The sequence below is a fragment of the Microcebus murinus genome, chromosome 4, assembly GCF_040939455.1.
Source record: "Microcebus murinus isolate Inina chromosome 4, M.murinus_Inina_mat1.0, whole genome shotgun sequence".
Classification (NCBI taxonomy): domain Eukaryota; kingdom Metazoa; phylum Chordata; class Mammalia; order Primates; family Cheirogaleidae; genus Microcebus; species Microcebus murinus.
In genome coordinates, this window is record NC_134107.1 from 89,010,659 (window position 1) to 89,021,311 (window position 10,653).

The following is a 10,653-nucleotide window of genomic DNA, read 5'->3' on the forward strand; positions in this document are numbered from 1 at the left end:
GGTAATAAAAAGTTATCTAAGTGTAGCATGCAAAGTATAGGCAAGAAGAGGAGGTTAAAAAGAGATGATGGGAAATGGATCTAGAGAGATAAATGGAGTTAATTCATAAAGAACTCTACCATGCAAAAACGGGATTCATTCTATGGAGAATTTGAAGATTTTGAGCAGAAAGTAATGTGGTCAGATTTCGATTTTAGCAGTAGGGTACTGGCTGCATAGGAAATCATGCTTAGATGCAGGGAGATGACCTGGAAGGTTGCTGCCATCCTCCTGGTGAAGCATGATGAGGGTCTGAAAGAGACATGTGGGCTGAGTGAAGGGATATTTTTGAAATAAGTGTCAAGAAGAGTGGGAGAGGTTATAGAGCGGAGGAGAAGAGATAATTGCTGGAATGAGGTCCTGAAGACTTATAAGGGAATTGAAACAAGAGCTCAGGCAAGAATTAGGCCTTCGCAGTAGAAGGGTCTTCTTTCCCATGGAGTTCTGAGTCCAATTTGTCGGCTGTCTGTGAATGCAGATAATGAAATACGAAGCTTATTATCCATACAATTCTTGCTGCAAAAGAATTGATCACTATCTCTCCCAGTGCCATTCTAACCAAACTTTAATATTCCTATGGGAAAAACCTATGTCTTATTCTTTTTTTATATACTCATACCTGGTATAGCAAATGAAGCATAGTAGGTAATCATTAAATGCACTTCTTTTCTTGCAACTCAGTATGGGATCGGTACCTCATGTGGATCCAATGTGTGGGTAAATGTGTATTTAAGTCTCCATTAATGATTGCAATAGCCATTAAGATTAGCTACAGATATAGCTTCTCTTGAGGCACAACTCTTTGGTAGTACCACAGATAAAGGAAATATTTTTTTTCTGTTCTTTTATATAGGTTTTCTACTTTATAGAACCTGGGGAAAAGGATAAGTAGGAGGGAGACCTCTTTGTTGATTTGCAGCTGATCTTGAGAAACTCAAGAATGTGTATAGGATTAATGATGAGAATTTTCTCCATGGGAGTATGTGTATTATGTCTCCAGCTCTTCCTAACATGTTTGGAAGGCAGAAGATACTCTGCTGGGGTGGAAATACAGCAGAGGTACTTATGTTCATGGAAAGAGCTCTTTAGAAAAGCAAATTTAAAGGACTCCTGACAATATTTTTGATCTCTAAGAATTACTAACAAAGAGGCTGAGCTGAAATTTAAAGCTTTTCTTACGACTTGGTCCAACAAAGAAACTATGTATTTATATTGAGCACTTACTATGTGCAATGGATTGCACTCCAGGCTACTGTACTTTTGTGAAATTTAATAGAAGACAACACTATCTATAGGATAAATTGTGAGATAAAGCCTTTGGCAGAAGAATATTTAAAAATATATGTTTTTGGTTACAGTGTGTTTTTTTGCCTCTCCCTAAAAAGGGATAGAGGTAATCCTTTCCCCCCTACAATGCTCATCAAAATGTCTAAAACAAAAAAAAATTGTTAATGGGAGGTTAACAGGTGGAAGGGGGGGAGAAGGGGAAGGGTACACACTTTCATGGTGGGTGCAGGGAGCATCACTTGAAGACTGGACATGCTTGAAGCTCTGGCAGAGCAGGGTAGGGAGGGGGGCAGGGGCAAGATTGTAACACTAACAATATTTGTACCCAGAGAATTTGGGAAAAAAATAAATAAAAAAAATAAAAAGAAAAAATATATATATTTTTTCTTCAATCCCTGGACCAAAGCACAAAGCTTGGCTAGTAGAGCTAGTGATCGTTTTCAATCCTTACTTGCCATCTTGGTTAATGCCTTTGTGTAGTGCACAAACTGCACAGCCTTATGTAGGAGCTGTGATTGTTTGGGGAATACAGAATAGAAAACTGAAGGAGACCAGTCTCTGACCTCCAAGTACTCCCACCCTACTAGGGAGAAACATATACAGCCAAACATCCAAGTGACTCTAACACAGGCATAAAACAATAAATGTTCTAATTGAGGCCCACACATAGTGCTATAGATATCCCTAAAACAATAGGAAACCAAACAAACGTTTATTCCCACAGCAGCATGATACTGTGAGGAGGCAGTCACAGGGTTTAGACAACCCAGCAACAAATTTAGACATCTGACACTGGAGGGAAACCATCTGTGAAAATATGAGCAGTCCCATTACATGCAAATACTCAGATAATATTTTAATTAGTTAGAGTTTCATGGCCCTAGAAGTGCAGAGCTAAAAATATATCTCCAAGGATAGGATGAAGACATTATTATATGCTGTAGCAAGCTTTGGCTGAGATTGTGAATAGAGAAGCACAGAAAGGTTACCATTTGTTATGGGTTTTGGAAATTATTTTTCAAAAAAAGCATTGATGTGTCACACGTTGCACAGTAAGCATAAAGTATACACTAACCACCAGAGATAGAGCAGGTGCTTGAATAATGTCATATTGTTCAACGTTGTTTTGTTACAATGTTGAAAAGAAGAAATTGATTTTTTTTTGTGTGTGTGTGTGGAGTTTGCATGTTCTCTGCATGTCTGCCTGTGTTTTCTCCAGGTACTTCAGTTTCCTTCCACATCCCTGAAAAGTGCATGTTAGGTTCATCGTAGTGTCTAAATGATCCCAGTGTGAGTGAGTGTGAGTGTGTGTGCAAGTGCATCCTGCGATGGGATGGCGAGCTGTCCAGGATTGTTTCCCACCTTGTGCCCCGAGCTGCCAGGATGGCTCCAGGCACCTGCAACCCTGAGCTGGAATAACTAGTCAACAGTTATCTCATTTGTTTTTGTTAACCTTTCATAAATGTATGTATATCTCACACTTATTTCTATGTTTAATATTAGAAGTGTCTTGGTGATTACATAGAAGTTTTATGATGTTTCTGTGACCAGAGTTATGCTGTAGGAATTAACTCTTGTTCATATCAATTAGCTTTGGGTAAAAAATGGGTTTCATTATGTCATTTGGTTTAAAGTCACAGTTTTCAAGAACCCATTGATAATGGTAAGTGAGGACTTAATTGTAAAGTTTACATTTATAAATACATCAAGAAAAAAGAGCTGTAAATAAATATGTATAATAGATATTTAAAGGGAGGTGAGAATTCCATAGCGTTTGTGGTTAATGTCAAAAGGTAACCCTAGTTTTCTCCTATCATATGATATCTGACACTTCAGTTTGAGATAGAATCCTGGGACGGATAAATTACAGGTCTCTCCCTGGAGGCATATCTTTGGTTCTAAGATTGATTTTGTATAATAGGTAGAGGATACAAGATATCATGACTCTCTTCTAACAGCTAAAGAAATTTGTATAAGTTACAAAATAAGTTTTTGTTTTTAACTCATTGAAAAGCTAAAGATATAATATGAAGAAACCTAAATTAAGTAGCCTCCAGAAAATCAAAAGTTTTTCATAAAACACAGAAGACCCAAGGCTGCTGTCATCTCAGATACAGCAGTGGAAGGAGGAATCTGTTATAACTAGAAAAAATGAGAAATTAACTAAAACTTTAAGAAACTTAACAGTATATAGCTAGGCATGATGGATTATAATTCCAAGGAGAACCTGCACACACCCTCTGACTCTTGTTTTCAGGGATTCACCAAGGGCCTAGGGATAGTGTACTATGGACTAGAAGTAGAACAAGATAACTGAGATAGACATCCCCAGAGGCACTTGAAGGTTTACTTCAAATGTAAATCACCCACCTTCCATATGAGACAGAAAGGGTATGACAGCAGACAGAACCCCTTATGAGTCATTAAAGATTTTTATCAAATTCAAAGTAGATGTACTCCAATGGCTAAGTGCAGATCAGTAAGAACGAGAAAGATTTGCAAGGTACAGAAAGCTGATATTGGTACCAGAGAGCAATTATTACTCTCCAGTCACTTAATAAGCTGGTAGTCAGCTATAATGCAGAGAGGGAGATCTCCTACGGCAAACAAAGCTGGTGACTCAACTGTTAATCATACTGAGAACTCTAGAAAGTTATCAGTGTTGAAATCTTAAGTCTTAATACAAAAGAAAACCTTGATTTTATCATAAAAATTTGAAGCCAATGGAGAACTGAGTCAAACTAAGCAACTAATCTAGAAGCCTGACACAACAAGGAATGTACCATTTTTCTAGGGGAAAATACTTAGTCTCTACTGTTTTTTTTAAAAATATGAAATATTTAGCATAAAATAAATACTGACAATACATATGAAAACACAATATGACACATGGACATGATAGAAAACAATCAATGGAAGCAAACTCAGAGCTAGTGTAGAAGTCAGTATTATCAAAAAGAACTTAAAATAACTATGATTTTTTAAAAAGTGCTAATGAATCTTGTGGAAAAAGTGGACAAAATGTGTGAACCAGTGGGAAATTTCAGCAAAGGGAAACTATGAAAAAAAATCAAATGAAAAATAAAGTGACATAAATGAAGAAGCAATCAGACTGGCCTAAAAGCAGATACAGCAAAAGAAAGAAACAATGAACTTCAAAATGGTCAAAAGAAAAATACCTAAACTGAAATATAAATAGAAAAAGAAAGACTGGGGGAAAAAACAGACTAGAGTGTCCCTCCTCCAAAAAAAAGTAAGATATGCTTGAATTGGAGTCCCTGAAAGAGAGTAAAGAAAAACATTGGAAGAAATAATGACCAAAAATTTCTAACACAGTTTCAAATTAAACATTCAAGGTCAGAGTTCCCAACAATGACAAATAGAAAGAAAACCACACAGAAAGAGCAAATCTTTTTAAAGCCAGAGAAAAATAAAATACAATGTAACATAGGAATAATAACATGCAGTGAAGATGACTTTTCACCAGAAACAATGGCAGTCAGAGGCAATGGAATGACATCTTTAAGGTGCTGAGAATAAAATATACTGTCAAGATAACTTCTATCACTGGAAAAAAATTTATGAAGATGATTCAAATTACTGGCAGTAAAGATAAACTTTTAAATAAATGATTCTTGGACATCTGGTTAGCAAAAATTGATCCATATCTCACACAAGACACAGATTGCAAGTACTACGAGAAAAGAGAGATGAATTCTTACTTAACCTTGGTGTGGAGAAAGGCTATCTAGAGTTGACTCAAAATCCTGAGACAATAGAAGATTGATAAGTTGGCCTACATAAAACATTGTATGGAAAAAAACATAAAATGTCAAAGACAGCTGATACACTGGTAGAAAATATCCCCAACATAGTCATCAAAGGTCTGGCATCCCTAATATACAAAGAATTCTTATATATTGATGGGAAAAAGACTAAAAGACTAATAGAAAAATAAGAAGATGACATAAAAGATAATTTGCCAACAAAGATATAAAATGGCTCTCAAACTGACTCCTAATTGGAAAGCATAAATTAAAACACAGAAATGCCATTTATCACTTATTAGGCTAGGGAAATTAAATATGCTGATACATTCTGTTGGCAATGCTGTAGAGAAATAAGCACTCATACATTGCTGGTGAAAATGCAAATTGATTTAGCCCTTCTAAAGGAAAATTTGACCCTACCTATAAAAATATAGGTACTTACCTCTGACCCATAAGTCTAAGTTCTAGGAATATAACCTGAAGATACACTTCAAACAATACAAACATACATATGCACAAGCTTATTCATTGCAGCAGTGTTTGTAATAGTAAAATATTGGAAATAACCTAAAGGCTCATGCATAGGAGATTGGTTGAATAAACAGCATATCCACAGGGTAGTACTAAACATTTGTCAAAAATAATAAGGTAGAGCTCTATGAACAGATTTGGAACGTCTTCTAGGATATATATTTGAGTGAAAGCAACAAAGTGTAAGAGTCCTATAGTACGCTACTCTTCAAGGAAGAAAGAAGAGAATATAATAAAACACACATACACCCAGTCATTTACAAAAAAATTGGCATTTGTAATACTATATTTCAAATGAATAACAACCACATTGAAGGGGATAGGGCAAAAAAGAACTAACCTAAGTAATTTGAGAAAAAATGTTATGACTGGATACTGCAGGCTAAAGACAAAATGTCAATAAAAATATAGAATAAAAATTTAGAACATACATATTAAAAAGAAGGCAGGAAAGGGTAAATAGGCACAGAAACTTGGTCAAATGAAAACTAACTGGAGAAATGAAAATTAAATAACAAGATGATGAGCCTGATCATGTTTCATTAAATGTAAATGTACTAATGCTTTAGTTGCAAGGAAGAGATTATCAGACTGAATATAAAACAATATTTGTCATTTATAAGAAAAATATTTTAAAAGTAAAAAAATAGGTTGAAAGTAAAAAGGTAAAAAAAGATGTATTATGAAAATACTAAATATAGAAAGCTGGTATGGCCACATGATTATCAAACAATGTAGACTTCAAGACAAAGTATATTATTAGACATAAAGAGGGTTATTTCATAATGATAAAAGGATCAACTTATCTGCAAGACAAAACAGTCATAAATATGTATAAAGCTAATAATAGAACTTCAAAATCCATGCAGAAATACAGATAGAATTTAAGGGCAAAAGAGAAAAATATGCATTCATGGTTAGAAATTTTGTTAAGCTTCTTCAGGAACTGATACAAGCAGACAAAAAATAAGTAAAGATTAAAAAAGAGCTAAACAACTTGACCTCATTGACACTTATAGAAGACTATACCTAACAATTTCAGAATACAAATTTATTTCTTTTAAGTGAAAATCATATGCTAAATCATAAAACAGTTCTCAATAAATCTCAGGGATTAAATTACACAGACTACATTCTATTGCTATTGTGGAATTAAATTAGAAATTGGTAATAATGCAAAATCTTTGAAATCCCCAACCATTTGGAAATTAATACTACACTTCTAAACAATGAGTTCATCATGGCATAGCAGGAGTTATGATTCTAAGATACTCAGGGAAACATTTCAGTACTATAGAGACTAGAATTTTAGTATTTTAATTGCTTGCTCTTGGAGAAGCCAGAAAAGATAACAAAGGGTCACTTCAGGCACCTTGTGGAAAGGTCCATGTGCTTACTTTTGGGGATGTTACTTCAGTGGTTTTTGCTTACCCACCAACAGCAGTTAAAGAGGCTATGCTATATAAACTATATCTAAATTGAAGACACATTCATCCTTCTTCCTCCAACTGCTTTGATCATCATTTATTAGCATCTTATAACTGTAGTCTTCCAAAGTTTGGATTGGGACTTTTCAGGTCCTTTTGTGGGGTGTCAGGGTGGGGGGGTGCGGGGAGGAAGTTTTCTGGACATTCCATTATAGCCAGCTTTTCTGGGGAACTTGTTTTTAAATCCAAAGACTTGAACCACATTCCCTGCAAACGAACATGTTTGCTTTCTTCCCTTCCCTCATTGTCTTCTTCCCATCTAGTACCATTGTAGTTATAGACATCTGCATTTTTAGAAGAGTTTTACCCATCTATTTTTTTTAAACATTTAAGAACTACTAACATACTGTGGATATAGTAAAGTATAAAACTTGAAAAATGCAGATGTTGAAGGAATAAGTATCTTGTGCTTTAATACTTTGTGGCAGGATTGTGCTATAAGCAAGTGAATCAAACAACTATGTAAATCACAAACAAAAACTAAAAATGAACCAAAGTGAAAAGGATAACGTCCAGGCAGTATCTTTCTATTGTAACCTGTTATTTAAGGGAATACTAGTGATTTCTCCCAAATAGATGTAAAACTTGTTCCAAATTACTCTTCCTCAGTCCTGCCTGCCAAGAACTCAAGTGTAACTGTGATATATAGCAATCCTTCCCAGGTATATTGGCAGGTATGTGTGTGATCTCAGAATACACAGGTGACATAGATATGATATGACAGCTGGTAATGGTGGATTCATTTACATTGTTTATACTCTATGACCAGGCCTTAAGGGAAGGTCAGTTTTTTTTTTATTTTTTTTTTTTTTTTGAGGCAGAGTCTCGCTTTGTTGTCCAGGCTAGAGTGAGTGCCGTGGCGTCAGCCTAGCTCACAGCAACCTCAAACTCCTGGGCTCGAGCAATCCTCCTGCCTCAGCCTCCCGAGTAGCTGGGACTACAGGCATGCGCCACCATGCCCGGCTAATTTTTTATATATATATCAGTTGGCCAATTAATTTCTTTCTATTTATAGTAGAGACAGGGTCTCGCTCTTGCTCAGGCTGGTTTTGAACTCCTGACCTTGAGCAATCCGCCCGCCTCGGCCTCCCAAGAGCTAGGATTACAGGCGTGAGCCACCGCGCCCGGCCGGAAGGTCAGTTTTTTAAAAAACCAAGTAGTGTCTTCTTATCTATCTCCAAATACATGTCAAAAAAGAAGGGTGTTTCTGCTTAAACTTTGTCTTTCTCAGTAATACAGTCAAGCAAGAGTTTGTTTCCAAGTGATCCATTGAGCTGTATAAGCATTTTTGTTTATTTCAAATAAAATATATTTGTATTATTTGTCATTTATACTATCCATCCATACCACACTATCTTCTGTATCAGGTAGTCCAATAGAAATATACCTGTTTTATTCTAAAAAAAAAAAAAAAAGAAATACCCAAAAAACTATACCCAGAAATATTATATTTAAGTCTCATAAAACTAAAAACATAGAGAAAATACTGAGAAAAGCCCAAGTGGGAGGGACTTACATATAGAGAACCAAGAATAACAACTGCAGCAGTTCAGAAGCCATATGAGCAAGAAGAGAGGTAGTGAAATATTTAAAGTGTGGAAGAAAAAAATACTCCACCAATCTAGAATTCTATACCCAGAAAAATTGTCCTTAAAAGTGAGGGAGAAATGAAGACTTTCTTAGACAAACAAAAGCAAAAGAAATTTATCACCATCAGATTTTTCCCTGCAAGAAATGTTAAAGAATTCTTCAGGGTTATGGAAAATGATATAGATCAGACATTTATATATGTACAAATAAAATAAAAGTGCTGGATAAGAAATAAATAAAGCTTAAATAAAATTTTTGTTTTTATTATTCTTAGTTGATCTGAAAGATACGTTTACTTAAAGTACTAACAATAACAATGAGTTGGGTGATTACATGATATTAATAACATATTGATAAGTGAGACAAATTTCAACAATGTCATAAATGGAAGTGAGGAATTGGAAATACTCTGTTATAAGGCACTACATAGAACTGGTATATTTATTTAAATATAATTAATTAAAAACATATGTTGGAGACTAAGGGAAACAACTAATATATCCAGAAGAATTAGGAACTTGAATAGACACTTGCATGCAAATGTTCATTGCAGCATTATTCACAAAGCCAAAAAGGCAAAAACAACCCACATCCACCAACAGATGAATGGACAAACAAAATATGGATGAAATGTTTTTCAGTCATAAAAAAGAAATTAAGTTCTGATAATCCTACAACACAAATAAACCTTGAGAATATCACACTAAGTAGAATAAGCCAGACACAAGAGGACAACTATAATATAGTTCCATGTTATATGAAATGTCTAGAATAGGCAAATTCATACTGATAGAAAGTATATTAGAGTTATTGGGGACTGAAAGGAGGGAAAGATGTGTCATTATTGCTTAATGATTACAGAGTTTTTGTTTGGATTGATAAAAAGCTCTAGAAATAGTGGTGTTTATTGGATTACATTGTAAATACAATCAATGCCAATGAATTGTGCACTTAAATGATTAAAATAGCAAATTTTACATGATATACTTTTTATCAAAATAAAAAATTTTAAATAAGCAAAGATTTCAAACATTTAACTAAAGAAGATATAAGAATGGCTACTAAGCACCTGAAAAGATGTTCAACATCACCAGCCATCAGATAAATGCAAAACAAAACTATAATGTGAAATCATTTCACACCCACTAGCAGGCTAAAATCAAAAAGTGGAATGTGGAAAGGTACAACCAAGTTGAGGAACTATTTTCCAGATTCTTAGAACATTAAACATACATCTACCCCACAATTTAGCAATTCCACTCCTATAAGTATACCAGAAAAAGGACTATACATAAATTTTATTTTTATTATTAGGCTCATTGTATTCAGTTTTAATTATTTATAATTAATTCAAAAGACCATCAGGAAGTCTTTTCTTTTATAGAGCACTATATCTCATTCACATCTGCCAATGAAGTACTGATTATTGTTCTAAATTCTTCTCGATATTTTTTTTTAGATTATTTAACAAAGATTACGGTGAAAAGGGGAAAAGTGAAGAAAATATTCACTTTCTTAAAAATGTGTCATACATCTATGATGTATGTCTTTTAGTTGCCATGTAAAAAAGACTTGGAATCAGGGTTATTGTATTCTGCTATACTGCTAATTTGGTGAGTAATAAAGCAAGTACGACAACCTTTTATCCAAGATCATTACCTCCAATTGTGAGTAAGTCCAGTTTCCTTGGAAATGAGGCTAGATAGTCTCCAAGAGTCAACACCTCAGCCCATGAAACCTAAAGTAGTTATTTAGGAGAATTTTTATTTCTTCCCCAGGATTAGGGAGTCAAATTTCTGCAGATAATCATTGATTCCTACGTATCTAAACATTTACTAGACACTATAAACTGGTGAAAATCCATGAAAAATTATGTTAAGATCCCAGACCTCAGGAGCTTACCATCTAGCTCGGAGTGAGCATGTGATGTGAGGTAGTAAAAAGGATAA

At 34.5% G+C, this 10,653-nt stretch overlaps 1 long non-coding RNA gene across 1 annotated transcript; it reads left to right on the forward strand.

Annotated features, from left to right (window-relative positions):
- The first annotated feature begins 7,312 nt into the window (after positions 1-7,312).
- Positions 7,313-8,440, forward strand: LOC142870489 (uncharacterized). Its single transcript, XR_012918855.1, has 2 exons — positions 7,313-7,896; positions 8,250-8,440. It is a non-coding gene; the product is annotated as an uncharacterized LOC142870489 (long non-coding RNA).
- Positions 8,441-10,653: the final 2,213 nt, after the last annotated feature.